This window comes from Boleophthalmus pectinirostris, unplaced genomic scaffold (genome assembly GCF_026225935.1).
Source record: "Boleophthalmus pectinirostris isolate CB_2022bp ecotype Guang Dong unplaced genomic scaffold, ASM2622593v1 HiC_scaffold_12, whole genome shotgun sequence".
Classification (NCBI taxonomy): Eukaryota; Metazoa; Chordata; class Actinopteri; order Gobiiformes; family Gobiidae; genus Boleophthalmus; species Boleophthalmus pectinirostris.
Genome location: NW_026571018.1, coordinates 28,783,238 through 28,799,687, shown reverse-complemented (window position 1 = coordinate 28,799,687; position 16,450 = coordinate 28,783,238). Strand labels below are relative to the sequence as shown.

The following is a 16,450-nucleotide window of genomic DNA, read 5'->3' as shown; positions in this document are numbered from 1 at the left end:
CTGAAGTAAATCTAAATGACAGACATTACTGAAACCAAACCATAAAGCAGACCTATCCCCTAAAAATGATCTAAATGTACAATATTATTTGAAAATATGAGTAAGTAACACAAATCAACACTTATGTAGTTAGGTTGTAGCAACAATGAGTCATAGAAGTTCATAATTCTACCTTCTATAGTTCAAATCTGATCGAAGTAAAAAAAAAAACTAATATTCCAAATGTGCACTATTACAAAGAAAAAGTAACCATGATTAATATTGATCCCCAAAAATTATTGTTCGATATTCTAGTAATTATTGTGACAGGTCTCTTTGTGTCTTGCTTCAATTCTTTATATTTCAGTACTGTCTGATTATTCTGTGACTAAACACCTCTAATATTTATTGTTGGTGAATGAATCTACATAATCAGTGCATGCATGGATCAAAATTCTCAGCATTATTTCCTCGGTAGTGTAACAGGTCCTGTAATTTTCCACGATATCCAGTTCGACATTTCATTTGGTGAATGTTATTTGAGTCATTTCATTTGCAAACAGCTGCGTGTTGTTGTGAGAATACCGGAGAGACTGGCTGTTAATGGCAATCTTCTCAGTACAACATCGGATCCCCCCTGAATGATTGAAGACGCTAGTACAACTTACATATAATCAATTTAGCGCTATCATCCCCACGCGTTCACACTCCACAACATGTGATTGATACAGCTAATTCTATTACGTTGTTGTGTCTCTGACTCCATCACTGTGAGCTCGGAGCACAGTTGGTGTTGCCAGCATTACACATTAATCTCTGCTACTTCCCAGGCCACCAACTGTTGTGCACAAAGGCAAGCAAAAAACAAAATACTAGCACTCAAACAAGAGAGGGTGAGGAGGTGCTTTTAAATAGAGCAAAGGTTCCCAAACGGTAGCTTATAAACAGTAATCCTTGTGAATGGTGGATTTCTTCAAGTTGTACAGAAGTGGTGTAGTTTAAAATTTTATTTGTCTCGTTTAGTCCTGGTTTAGATTCAGATTTTATATTATGCATTTGTTTTTAAGATGGATTGGTTTAGTCTAGTCTTTGGCACTACACATTTTATTTCTTTATTTATTCATTTATGTATATATTTATTATTATTTTACTATTTCAGCCTGATTAGCTCTTAAATCCTGGTTTAGTGACTGGTTTAAACCTGGGTTCTTAATTATTCTCCAGTTAGAGTTTGAAGTACTTTTTACTTCAGCCTAAACCCTCTCAATGATCCATGGAGTTGTAGTGCTTTTTTGTAGTGCTGCAAAATGACTAAATAATTACTACTACTACTACTACTACTACTACTACTACTTCTAATACTAATACTACTGCTATACTAATACAACTACTATTAAAATTACAATAAAACTTTTTTTTGGACAATTATTAGTTTTACAATTTGTTATGTTGTTGTTGTTGTTGTTTGTGTTCACCTCTTTATTAGGTTGGGTTCATGTTATGTTGCAGAGTTCTAAACTGTGTATCTATTTGATTAGGAGTAGGGAATTTGCCTTAGAGCTGTGTAGACCCTCACCCTCCATCTGTAATGATGCCATTATATTCTAGAATGTGGTGAACCTTCTCCATAGTTGGGACCGACAACAATCCCATCAAGAAGACGTATTGCACTTTTTAAAGATGACCTTTTAATCTTCTTTTTAGAGCTGTGAACAATTTAAGAGTTCCTGACAGAATTAGACGATTCTATGGATTTGTACCTATATCATGAAACGCCTCCACATGTACAAGCGCCGAGCCGTGACTCCGGTGTGATTGGACTGATCCATGTAATCTATTCACTGGCTCACAATCATTACAGAGAACACACCGGAATCAGAGCAATAAGAGTCCACCTGTCAAACGGCCTCAGTAATTATGTTTGTGTCACACACAAATGTAAATTCTGCTCAGCTTCTGCCCTAAACATGACAACAGAAAAAAGGCATTGTCCAAAAAAATTAACATGATTTTTTTTCCTCTTGGCTCTTTCATGTTGGAATCCCTCTTCAAGCTAAGTTAAACAATAAACCATTTCAAAGCTTCTATTTACTCACTCAGTTTTATTTAGAGTGATTCATGTATGTTTGAGTGACTTTATTCTCCTGCATTCAAGACTCCATTGCTCCAGTAATTCCTGTTTTCCCTCACCCCTCATGCACGCCCTCAGGTCTGTACTGACTAAATGGGAATACATGTAAGAGTCAGCAGTGCTGTACATCCATTTTGGCACAAAATAAAACATATCCACTACTCAAAGCCTATAGCTGCAGCTGTAGGTGGGGCTGGTCCAGTTGCATGGCATGATGACATATTTGGTGATTTACCTTAAAATTGAAATCAGCATCACAGTTTTCAACCTTAACCCAGTGGACTAATCTTTTATTATGTTGTTTTAAATCAAAATGCTATTTAAAATGTTTTCAATTTTAATATCCATTTTAGTATCCATTCAAATTGCAGTTTTAATTTAACTGTCATTACACCTTCCATTTAGCCAAAACGGAGGCACAATGAACTATCCTTATTGTCATATTTTACTGGATTAGCCGAACAATGTGATGTGAATGTTAATAGTTGGGCGCTTGAAAATGAAACAGTACTGATTCTCAATGCTCCTTTTTGACCTTTAGTGTAAAAATATTTAAGCACACAATAGATAGGCACATAATCTATTGTTAATGTGCATTTCATTGGTCATTGTTTTGATTGTGATTTATTTTATTGCAATTTTATACAGTCTGTTGAGGCCACAGATTCAATGCAGTGAAACAAAGTTGAAGGACCAAGACTTTTCAGTGGTGTTTGATCCAATTAAAATCGTGCCCAGTAGATCTTTATTACAGTTCATTCTGACATACCAATCACAGATGCTAGACAGAAACAGCATACAGTAGCTGCCTCATTAAAAAGGTGAAGTTTTGGACGTTTCTGAAGACAATATTCAGCTTTAATTTGACATTTACATACATTACGGTTGATCATTTAGAGAGAAGAGGGTTGAAGGAGATGACATGGAGTTACTTAATGTAGCACCCTGAACGTCTTTTGATATTTGAGACTTTTTTGGAAATCTCAAACTTGGTGTTTTTCAAGCTTCAGTGAATCCCACCATTTGAGTCCTCACTAAAATCTGGTCTGCTTTGATTGAAGTGATTGCTACACTGACCACAGACATTTTGTCCGACCAGAAACTGACAAGCATGACAAGATAAGCCCAAAACGATTTAACTTTACTCCCTGAGAAATCAAAGGGCAACATTTAATAGAATTTAACTAAAAATAGGGGCACAATATGTTCTATGTGTCCTGAATCGTGTGGCAGATTTCTGTGGCAATTATAAAAAGATCTGCTTTGTCTGGATGGGTTTCTTAGGCTTAGACAAACTTTATTGATCCACAAGAGAAATAATTTGGACACAGTAGCTCACACATCACAATATATTATAATAACAAAGCAAAAATATAAATGGTAGTTGCAAAAATAGCAAGAGACTGTTGTCAAAATAAGGCATAACCATTTAAATGTATATGTATAAGAAAAAATAAAAATAATATATATATATACAAGGTGTTGTAAAGAGAAAACAGTGTTGTAGTTGTTGCAGTGTTGTAGTTGTTGTACAGCTGTATGGAGTATGGTATGAATGTATAACAGTCCTGTCCTCTGTATACTTCAGTTTTCCCCCTAAACCTAATAAAACTTTTACACTACACAGGCCACTACTCCGGCTAAGGACGTCCTGACAGTCCTGAGTGTAGCTTCATCTCGCGAGTTCAGAAAATGTTGTGTTGCTGTAGTTAAAACAGCTTTGTCATAAATCAAAATAGTCGACAAAGTATCTGCTGCTTTGCTAATGGGGCCAAGCTCGATGCCACGCAGACCTACTGTATACGCAATGGCCTAAACCTATATAAGGACAAATAAGGTCTTAACTTTTTCAGCCGCATCAAGTGACTCACAGCCATTTTTAGATGAAGATATTATTAGACTATGTACTTGGTTGCATATGAAGATTGGGTTTTCCATCCAAGCAAAATAATGATGCTGGTGATGAATAAATGAGCTGTGGCCTGGTGGGGTTTAATTCGAAAATCCAAAAGCCCCCAAGTCAAGAAGTCAAAAAGTCAAAATGTTCACTGTTAACTGTGAGTTAAAGAAATACTATGTAACTTTTTGTTTGGGGGTTCGTTACATGTTTGTTTCTATCGTTGTGTCGTTGCTTTCCCTGGAATGTTCCACAGTATGACATTAAACAGTTCTACCTTACATTTATTCAATTGCAGGTGATTTTGTAGCTCAAAAATAACTAGAAAATCAGGCATTCTGACTGCGAGCGAGGTTGCCTCTCCACAGATCTCACCTGTAACTTAGTTTGATTGGTCTCCATGAAGATAGAAAGTTTTAATATCATACTGTGAAACGTCTAGACCAGGGGTGTCAAACTCTAATTCGGGGCCAAAATTAAAAACTGGGACTAAGTCTTGGGCCAAACTAAATATTTATTAAATAATGTCAACACCATCTGCATGTTTACTCTTCTTTCAAGATATGTAATGTTAAACCTTTTCTTATTAAAATAAATGTTTAATAATAGTTTTGCTTAAACATTGAATGCAGAACAAGCTAAATATAAAATAATAACATTTTAAATAAATAAAGTCTCTATAGTCTATGCTGTTCTCCACGGAGAAAAGCATTTGAAGGACCGTCCACTAGAAAAGTAACACAATGCAACTTTAAAGATGCACTACGTAATTGTTCATAGAATGTTCCACAGTATGGCCAAAACATATGAATCTTACAGGTTAGATTTATGGAGAGGCGACTCCACTCACAGTATAAGCAATAAATAACACCTAAACTTATGAATAAATGTAAGACAGATTAGTTTTAATATCATGGATATTTACACCAAAGCATTAACATCTCCATGAAGACAAACGGGTTGGGGACCCTCTCCGGAAAAGTTACGCAGTGCACCTTTAAGATTACTGTGAGTTACATGTATGGTGATACTGAATTAGCACAACAACTTATTAAACCATACTCATTTAGTTATAAAATAATATGGACTTGAGCAAACCAAAAAGGAAAAACACACACACACACATTGTAAGCAGAGACACATGTATTCACCTTCTCTCAAAACAAAGTTAGATGAAGGTCAGTGTGGTAAGCAATGTCCTGTTCAGTACATGGACCACACTAAAGAGCCTTTATGTAACAGGTCAGCAGGTTGTAGTCAGCAGGTCAGACAAATTAGTTTACCACCAACTACTATGTCTTATAACAAGGTTAGAGCAATAAAACATGTGCAAATGGGTCACACTGTGTTTCGGGAATGTGATAACCATTTTTATGGAGATGCTTTGGAAGGCATTCAGTGTAAGGAACAATTCAGCGCCAGCGTTTTAATATTGTTCAGTGTATTATTGTTGTGTTTGTGTCACTGTATGAAGCTTACATTATTGCACAAATAATTTAGAATGTCTGGAAACAACATGGTATATTTTATAAAGACGATTTTATGAAGAGGTTTGTAGGCTGCCCAGATTTTTGCCATGTTCTCAGCTCTAAAAATCTAAAATATGAATATGTTTAAAAGGCTCAGGAAGGGTAATTAAAGTGCCAAAATAAGCTTATACTGTTTTTATTGCTTAATGAAAGTGGCATTTACCACTGAAAAAATATGTCCTTACATTTAAAACATCAATTTAGATTTCAGATGGCTTTAATTATCCCTCTAGGAGCAATTAATTGGAGTTACATCAAATAAACAAACTATTACACAACAAAATAAGGGAGCCAGTTCATACATAACATGATATAATACAACTTTGAAATATGAAAGTAACAAAGATAGCCATACAGAGCTCAGCAAATACTTACTACAAGTCTTAATTTGGATTGAAATTGAACACAACTCCATTTTGCATATTTCATTTTCTATTGAAGATCATTTAGTTACTGACTGTCCCTATATTGTGTTGATAAAATTGCTTACACATAGTAGATATCAGTCTGGTCCCCACACCCTCATTTGCAAGTTTAGTGCTGCACTCATTGATTCTGCAGAAATCCTCTTTTTTTTTTAGTCCTCTGTGATATTTTTTCCTTTATTTTTTCTGATACAAACAGATCATGCATGTCCCTGATTGGCTAATCCATCTGTTAATCAGGGCCATCTGAAAACTGGGAGATTTGCCAGCAAAGTTTGGGACTTGCAAGTCGTGATTTGGACTCCAGTCAGACTTGAGTCACTATTTTTAGGACTTGAGACTTGATAAAATGGACTAAGAATTGGGACTCAACTTGGACTTGAAGGTCAGTGATTTGGGACTTGAGAAGCACTTTTAAATCTGAATTTGTTCTATTCTGACTGTAATGATTCAATCTAAGATCTTGTCAAGAAATTTAAAAAGGAAAAATTGCATTTCTACAACTCTTATATACTCTATAGATACTCATATAGAAATATACTATGACTTAATAAGTATAATTTGTCTTACTAGTCATATAAATTGCAAAATCTAAGCTATATTTGGCACTTTGGTTTACCGACTTGAAATGACTTGAAGCTCAGAGCAGATGTCTTGGACTTGACTTGGACTTATAAACCAGTGACTCGAGACTCGACTTGGACTTACCTGTATTTGATTGGGACTTCAGTCGGACTTGAGGTCAAAGACTTGAGACTTACTTGGGACTTACAAAACAACGACATGGTCCCATCTCTGTTCCCCAGTGACCAGACTCACATCTTCATAAAGTATTGAACAAAAGAGTTTATTCTGGATCCCAGGCAACCTCTATACTAAAATTTCAAACTCAGTTTTGATTCTTAGCAATAGTCTTGATACTTGATACCAATTTCATGATGAATTATCATGATGATGATGATGATGAGAATTAATATAGAATGTAATTTTCGACACAAAACATTAGTCATTTTTTTCTGTTATGACATTCGATCTTTATCCACACTACTTTGGAAAAATATTGACATATACGATGATCAGATGAGTTTTGTGAATATTTTGCTAATGTTGGGAGCCTTGCAGAAACTTTTAAAAAGTTAGAAGATAATTTAACTGCAGATTGTTCTGGCAAGTGGGAAAAGATGAATAAAAATTTTAAAAACTGTGGAAACAAAAGATCAACTGACTGTGAGGGTTTGGACATGATGATTGTGAAAAATATAATTGATGGTGTATTGAGCCTTTCACATACATATGCAATCTATCATTACAACGGGACAGATAAAATGAAATTAGCAAAAATAGTTCCTCTTTATAAAAATGGTGATAAACATAACTTCTCAAACTATAGGCCAGTTTCATTGACAAAAATATTGGAAAAGGTGTTTTCAATAAGACTTGATAGTTTTTGCAAAAACAGACATACTGAATGATAATCAGTATGATTTAGGGCAGAGCATTCAACAGCAATGGCAATAATGGAACTAACTGAAAAAATAGCTACTGAAATTGACAATGGTAATTATTTTTTAAGTATATTCATTGACTTACAAAAAGCTTTTGATGTAATAAACCATTCAAGATTACTTATGAAAATTAACAAGATGGCATTCGAGGGTGGCTCATCAGTGGATAGCAAGCTATTTAGGAAACAGGAAACAATATGTGCAACTCAACAACACCGAATCAGAAAGGTATGATATTAAATGGGGTGTGCCCCAAGGCTCGATTCTTGGGCCCAAATTATTTATATTGTATATGAATGATTTTGTTAAAGTGTCCGAGCTTGGGAAATTCTATTTGCTGATGACACAACATTATTTTACTCTGGAAAGACATAAAAGAGTCACAAGTAAAGTTAACAAAGAGCTAAGAAAAGTTAAATATTGGTTTGATTTAAATGGATTGATTATGAATGTTAAAAAAACAAATTTCATTTTATTTAATGATAAAAAGAAAAAAGACAACATAACTTTAGAAATAGATGGGATACAAATTCAAAGAGTAAATGAAACTAAATTTTTAGGAGTTATGATTGATGAAGGTCTAAACTGGAGATCTCATATAAATTACACAAAAGGCAACATTTCCAAAGCCATTGCTGTTCTGCATAAAATAAAGTTCTCACTAAATAGTACAGCATTAGTAACTTTGTATAACTCTATAATTGTACCATATCTGATGTACTGTGTGGAAATTTGGGGTTCAACATGTAAAACTTACCTACAACCTTTATTTATTTTACAAAAAAGGGCCTTGAGAATTATCACCAGCAGTCATTGTAGAGAGCCATCAATATTTGTTCAACTTAAAGTGTTGAAAATGCAGTCTATTGTTGACTTAAGTATTCAAAGTCATGTATAAAGCAAAGTGTAATTTATTACCTGTAAATATTCAAAAACTGTTTGAGATGAGAACAAGCCACTACAATTTAAAAGGAACCTACATGTTTAAAAAACCCAGATTCAGAACCAAGGTTATGGAGCGAAGTGTCGCTGTGAAAGGAGTGAACTTATGGAATAGTCTTGACAAAGAAATAAAAGAATCAAGTACAATGATGACATTTAAAAAACATATAAAATCGAATGCACTGTGTCTGTATGAAAAAGAAAACTAAGTGGTGTATAATAATGAAGATTTACTGTTTGCAATTGATCAGTAATTGTGCCTGAACTGATAAGGAATGTTTAGTGACGATCAGTGTTGATGTTTTGTCTTGAAAAAGGAAAGGGGGGCAGTTAAGATTTTTTCTTCTTTCTGCTCCTTTTCATTCATTTCTTGTGTGTTGATGTTGTGACACTGTAGATGTCTTTTTATGCTTTATGAATGAAATAAATAAAAAAAAAAAAAAAAAAAAAAAAAAAAAAAAATAATATTGATGCTTGTTCAGTTGAGTATCTATTGCCAGTGGTAGGTTTAGTATACCTTAGTATCTGCGTATCAACACTGGAAACTGTTTTTGCAGAAGTCACAAAGCGTAAGAGTCCAAACCTTCGCCTAGACACAGAAGGATTTGTCCAAAGGAAATCTCCTTCTGAGCTGAGACAGGTGACAGGTTATGGCATTATCTCCTCATCTGTACCCGCTCCATCCCCCTGGGCAGCCCCCCTCCGTTGCCGTGGTGATGTGATAGCGGCTCCATGGCGAGGGCAGGGTCAGGCGCTGAGGATGACTCATTGTTGAAGAGTGTCGTTAGAGACAGTCTGATGTCAAAAGAGGTTAACGAGCCAAAGAGGGACTATACCAGTAACTATATGAGAAAACACAGAAGCTTTGATAATTGTGTTCATTAGAAAAATGTACTGCATTACTTCAGTGGCAGTGCTATAATTAACAGCATAGTAATAGTAATAGTATTGAAGTTAATAGCTACCTTTTACGTTTAGTTCTGTAGAGATTGGAGATTCCATGGCTGAAATTATCCAAATAATTATAATGAAGGTGTATGGAGTTTAAAAACATACTGGAGCACTTTTTGTATCATAGCATGACATCACAAGGTGTTTTTTCTGTTTGAGAGAAGAACTTGGCCTAAATATGCAGGATTTGTGTGTTAAACATGTGTGAATGAAACAAAACAAAACACAGCTCCAGGTATGTTTGTGATGAAGAAACAACATTATAACAGACCAGAAAATAGCCCTTTAAGCCTAATTAAGGTATAATGGTGCTCTTTTTAGTTTGAAGTCTTCCCTGAAAGATCACTATTAAAATACTGATATGATAAACGAAGAGTAAAGGACTCCACAGGAGCTTGTTTATAGAAAATTGTGTATTTTTTCTACTTTGGTATTGAAATTGGTATCAGATATTAAGATGTATCTAAAAATGAGTTTAAATTTTAAGTATCACAACAGCAGTAACAGGATGGAACTGTTTAATGAACCCAGAGGAGGAAGAGCGACAGCTTGAGTGCGCTAAGGGGGATCCACAATAAACATCAACTAAAAGTCTAGTAATGGTAAATATTACTCATGGAAACAGGGCACATCTGTCACTCTACATGAGGATCATAAAAGCATTGATCGCAGTTATGCTCTTTCCATTCTATCAGCATGCTATTACTGCACTGTATAGAGAAAATACTGCACTGTGTACTAACCAGTAATCATTATAAGAGCAACAAAGACCTAACTAGAACCAACACTATGGTAAGCTCTGATCAAGTTAATGAGATCATGGGCAAAATTGTAATTCCTAAAAGTATTTACACATTTAAAGTGCTATTAGAAATAACCCATGTAAATCTCTTTTGTATGGAGGTTTGAGCGTTAGTTTCTTCTAAATATTAAGCTGCTATTGAGATAAAACTGAAATGTAAGTATTGTGCAATTTTGAGATAAGGGTACCATTAGAAGTGGAATAACCCAGAATAAAATCTGCCTGAGATGTTTTAAAATGCTTTTCCTTATAGGTAGAAAAGACTGACGTCACATATGTTGGATGTAACCTGTTGCCAAGGAGACTGTTAGGTTACCCGTGACCACCAATTAGCACAGAGGAAGAAGCTGCATAGTTTTTGAATTATATTTTTGAGTCTTATTCACCTATGGTTTTATTAGTGAAGAGGCTATTTGTTTGAGACTGACCAGGTTACTCAATTGTGTAGAAAGATCCTTAGTGATTTATACTTTTTTTTTTTTGTAATTTTAAGATACGTTTGAGGATATAGATGCTATATTAAGATGCAATTACTTTTAATCATCACTACTCACATAAATGCTATGTGATTATATTTGATGTGTGTCTGGAGAGGGTGTGATGTTCAGGAGTGATTAAATTGATGGATGATGTTTTTGAGCTGTTGAGAAAACTGGGTGTGAATGATGATGATACAGAACTTTGATGATGGTCTGTTCATTGTAAAGACTTTTTTTCTTTGTATGCGTGATTTTATGAACAATGACATGAACCTGCCCAGGGACTACAGGTAGAAATGAAGACTGGTGTTAGAACCTGGTACAAAGCATCTCTTCTGTTGCATTGTACATTGTGTAACTTTTCTGGTGGAGGACTTTGTTTGGAAGGTTTCATACTATGGTATTAATACCATAGTGTGAAACCTTCCAAACAACTGACCTTTTTATCTTCATGGAGACCAAACCAGACCAAGTAACAGGTTAGATCTGCAGAGAGGCGACCCTGCTCACAGTCAGAATGCCTATTTTTCTCAGGTATTTAGGTATTTTTGAGCTGTTAAACCACCTGTAATTGAGTAAATATAAGGTAGAGCTGTTTAATGTCATACTGTGGAACATTCCAGAAAGAGCAATGACATATCCATAGAAACAAGCTGGTGATGGAACAAAAACCAGAAGGTTACATACTGCATCTTTAAGGTTAATGTACATTGTGCACTGTCCCTTTCCCATTTCATAAATAAATTGAACATTACCAGTGCAAATTAATACTAGGTCCTTCAATCTGTGAGGAGCAGTGCCATGCCCAGAGACCCACATATAGGGAGAAACATGCCAACTCCACACAGAAAGACCCAGGAATCAAACCCACAACCATAGGTTGAAATATGTCACAACATTGAGTCTATAATATGGCCAATAAACATATTTACAGTATTATATGAATGTATTTTAAATATGTCAATACAACAAAAGGATTATGTGAAATAAATATGAATTTTAGTCTGAACCAGAACTAAACCAGGACTAAACCAGGACTAAACCAGGACTGAACCAGAACTAAACCAGGGCTAAACCAGGACTGAACCAGGACTGAACCAGGACTAAACCAGGAGTGAACCAGGACTGAACCAGGTCTAAACCAGGACTAAACCAGGACTAAACAAGGCCTAAACCAGGACTGGTTCAGTCCTGGTAGCGTACCACTCCCACTACACCCCTGATCACTTGTGATGCGCTGTGTAGTTTGGCTTTATGGGAGGCTTATGAACAGTATGTGTAATAGCTTTATTCTGTGTAATGTCACTGAATAGTTCTAATGCACGGCGGTGTGGACAGGAAAGCAATAATTTCATTGTACAGGGTAAGACGTTTCCTTATTGTGCACACTTTAAATCTTGAATTTAGTGCGTACGTTAAAGTGTTTGCCCCCCCCCAGCGCAAAAGTCAAACTCCGCCTATGCCCACAACCTCCTTGCAGTGAGACAGAGAGCTGCTACTGATCAGCACTGGGCCTTTTATTCAAGCAATGCAATTAGTAACACTGGAATTTCAAATTTTCTGTAAAGCAATGTCACATAAAATTAATTTGTTCAAGTTAGCAATTTCATTTTCTGTGTATGGCTTTTTATCAAGGTATTCATGCTTCATTGTTTGTCAAATCATTTTAAACTATGTGCCTCTCCCTAAGCAATGCAAATTTTCTCCACAATTGTACATTCACAAACAGGGAATAATGACTCAAGATTTGTGTATGTTAAACAGTTTGTTCCAAAGTAGTTACATAATTTAGCAACTTCAAAACCAAGTATGCATCCAGAATATAAACAATTACATATATATTTAAAGCGCCCTAATTTTCCCTTTGTATATAACTTATCATCTTTCTCTTCTTTATTTCAGCGTTCATTGCACACTCTATATCCTCACCATGATCCACTGTATGCTTTGAATGGATGGTTGTACTATCAGCTATGCATGGACAGACAATGATGCACCAGATTTGATTTTATGGGTTTAAATCTACCATTAATATTCAATTCATATGTTTATAGGAGCTCCCGAGTGCCTTTTTTCTCTGTTACAGCATAAAAACCACATTAAAATTTACCAAGCATTACCTAACATTGGAGTAACTACTACTACAAGTGCAGACTAAGCCATTTGAGTATATTAAAAAATTATGAACACAGTTAAAAGCAAAATATCTCTATGCTTATCGTAACTCTATACATTTGCTATTTTTGTCAGGAATAATTCAAAGGGCCCATATTATTACGTAATTTTATTATTAATATCAAACATACCTGGAGTTGCGTTTTACAAATACTGCATATTTAGGAGTTCTTCTGTTAAACTGAAAACACTCAGCACCACCCTCTGATATCATGCAGTAATAGAGGAAGGTTCAGGCTCCACTGTGTTTTTAAACTCCATACACTTTCACTAGAATCATGGATGATTTCATCCCTGGAATTGCCAAACTCTACTGAAAAAATGCAGCTGTTAACTAGAAAACTACTGCTTCATGACATCAGAAGGTGGAACAGAGCATTTAGAGCTTTGGAGATCTAAACTAGTGTTTTCCAAACTTTTTTCTGGAAACCCATATTTTAAAAGTCACAAATCTTTGCGACTCAAATCAATAGACATTATTCATAAATCACAAAATAAATTTGTGACTATTATTGAACATTAATGAGGATATTTTATTGTTGACTGAGTGATTGTGTCTCTCTGAACAATTAGTATTACTCAGAAAATTGGTTAGGCAAGGCAGTCCTTCTGAAAAAGTGAGGAGGAGCGGGGGAAGGGTGCTCGGAGATTCCTTGCACGGAGAAGAAGTGAGGAGCGGGGATGCGCGGAGAGTCTGTACATGGAGAAAAAGTGAGGAGTGCACGGAGATGTATGCATATGTATATTGCAGACAACAATGATCTAGCCAGACTAATAATCCAAGGTTACTCAGACATGTGTGAATGAAACAAAACACAACTCAAGGTATGTTTTTGACTAGATACCAGCATGATAACATGGCTTACAGCTCCCAAGAGTATATTTTTTTGTAGTATAGGATCTTTACTACAAATTTTTGTAGGCTATAAACGATTATATTTGATTCACTCTGATTCTAATACAGAATATTTCTTAGTCTGGTCATTACTACTCATCCCACAATCCTTTTTCCCCAGTTATATTATATGGCTAATCCACCTGTCAATCATGTCCAAACTTCAAGAGCTCAAACCAGACCCCAGACAACACATCTTTGTACAGTTTTGGAAAAGTGTCACAGATTTTGTCTTCTCTAAAACCTACATATATTTACTAGAATCAGTTTATAGTGTTTTTGATATCACACAATCTTCGTTCCACACTCCTCACTGCGCACTAAGTCACTAACGGAGCTTGATAGCCTCAGCGCCATGACGACCTTGTAAAGTGGCTTTTGTTGCTTCAGATGGAGGTTGTCATAATAGCAGCAGTTGTTCAAACCCCAGCACACAAGTGAGGAAGTGAGAGGGGCTGTGCAAGCGCCTTTGCAAACTAAAGCCATTCTTTTATTTTATCAGATTTAGTGTTATACCCACCAGTGCAAAGTATCTCCCCAATAAAGCTGCATTTTAAGAACACATTTATTGCACTTTGGCGTATACATTGGCCTGTTTGGGTAAAACTACTGACTTTCTATCCATAATAAAAATAAATCTTCCATAAAATAAAATATGAGCAATGAGTCTTAAAAGGTGCATTGTTTAAATTATCACAGAGATGGTATTGCTTTGTCTGAAATATTTCACAGTACAACATGAAATTCTATCATTATGGGAACCAAACCAGGCCATGTTATTGGTCAGATCAGTGGAGAGGGAATCCCGCTCACAGTCAGAATGCCTGTTTTTCTAAGTATTTTTAAGCAATAAAACCATCTGTAATGTAAGGTAGATGTGTTTATTGTCATATTGTGGAACATTCGAAGAAGAGTAATAATTACATCTCCATTGAAACAAGAAGGTGACGGATTCCCAGCTTCCCACCACATTGTTTAACTATTGATGCTTGATCATTAATGTTTCCGGATATAGCCCAGCTAGAACTCTCTATAGCCAGGGTGCATAGGGCCAAGAGTGACACAGTTACCCTATGGCATGTTTTCATTAAGCGTCTCCAACAACTTTGTAGCAGACCTCTGCTTGGGTGAGGCTTTGGACAGGGGTGGGAGTTTGTTCTTGTTCTTCTTGGATAGCAATAATTATGACTATGTATGTATGCAAACTGTACTCGTGATTATTGCGAGATTTTCAGAACTCATGAATGTACAGTTAATGTGATTAAGCGGCAGTTCAATTAAAAAAAAGTTGATCTCACACACACACACACACACATTAAAAAAAACACAGTATTTAAATTACTTCACTCAAAATATTGCAAGGCTGTATTGCAGAAATTGATTTTTTTCATCACAAAATAGAGCCCGACCGATATATCGACTGGCCGATATGCTTGCTGACGATAGGCCGATATTTCACGTGGACATGTTATACCTCGTTATAAAGCTTAGACTCTCTACATTATGTTAATTTAATCCAATTTACAGACAGATAAATGTCCAGATATGTTACTCTGCGTCAGTATTTATCTGCGGAGTCATTTGTCAGTGTGTGCGTCCATACTGTCCCTGAACACACCCCCAGAGTCACGTGCGTTTGTTTACACCCGCAGACATAGATCCATGTGCAACAATGAGATTATCTTCTTTTTACGGACAATCAGTTTGAGTCTGGATTAAAAGGACCTTTATTAGTGCAGACTTGTGATGTGAGGAGGAGCCTGTGTGAGCGGTGAGTGTTGATAATATTTCGACTTTGAAGATAGTTTTGGTTCGTTCTGATAGGTTAGCATTAGCTGCTGTAGCTCTCACACATAAACAGACTGTTTTCTGTTGGTCTATTGTAAAGTGACTATATTGGCCGTATATTCGTTACAGGACCTGCATTGATATGTAAATGAGCTGTGAATAGACGTGTGAAATATGAAATTTGGGCATATAATTAATTACCGCGGCTAATAGCAATTGTTTATTTACTCGCTAGTAGTGACGGGTCGGTCGCGAACGAAGCGCTCTTAGAGCCGGCTCTTTGAAGCGAACGACGGGAGCCTGATCCTGAGTCATGTTTTCTCTTTCTCTCACTTTTTTTCTCTTCACACGGCGTGCAGACTCTTGGTAGTTTGACAGCGGCAGCGGCTGAAAACGAAACTTTCAAAAATATGTGTGTGCATAGAGTAAAAAAACATGCATATGTATATTCAGCATAAAATAAATAAACCAGGACTAATCTTGGGCTCGACAGAGAGAGGGATAGAGACCGAGTCCTGACACTCAGTCCTGGTTAAATTCTGGTTTAGTCCTGTTTTACACATGGTTTAGATCTGCCTTAGACCTGCTTTAGTCCTATGACATATCATGTAAAGAGGCAGAAAAACAATAAATGTTGCCTAAATAAACCCAGTTTAAAATCCACCAGAGCCAAACCTAAGTTTTTTTTAAATAATTCAAGATTTACAGTGAATTTTTACATTACTAAATATATCGCCGATTATATCGGCTATCGGCAGCTCCAACTCCCATTATATCTGTATCATATCGGCCACAACAAAATCCATATCGGTCGGGCTCTATCACAAAACTCTGCCCCCTCCCATGGACAATAACCACACTCAACAGACACACTCAGCAATACAATAACAGTGCACTGGAATTCGCATTGTTGCATAATGTCAAAAACTCCACATATCTGACTGTATGTTCC

At 35.9% G+C, this 16,450-nt stretch overlaps 1 protein-coding gene across 1 annotated transcript in view; it reads left to right on the top strand.

Moving 5' to 3' along the window:
• The window catches only part of fgf13b (fibroblast growth factor 13b), a 34,170-nt gene that overhangs the window by 2,680 nt on the left and 15,040 nt on the right, over positions 1–16,450 (top strand). The gene's annotated exons all lie outside the window — the stretch shown is intronic.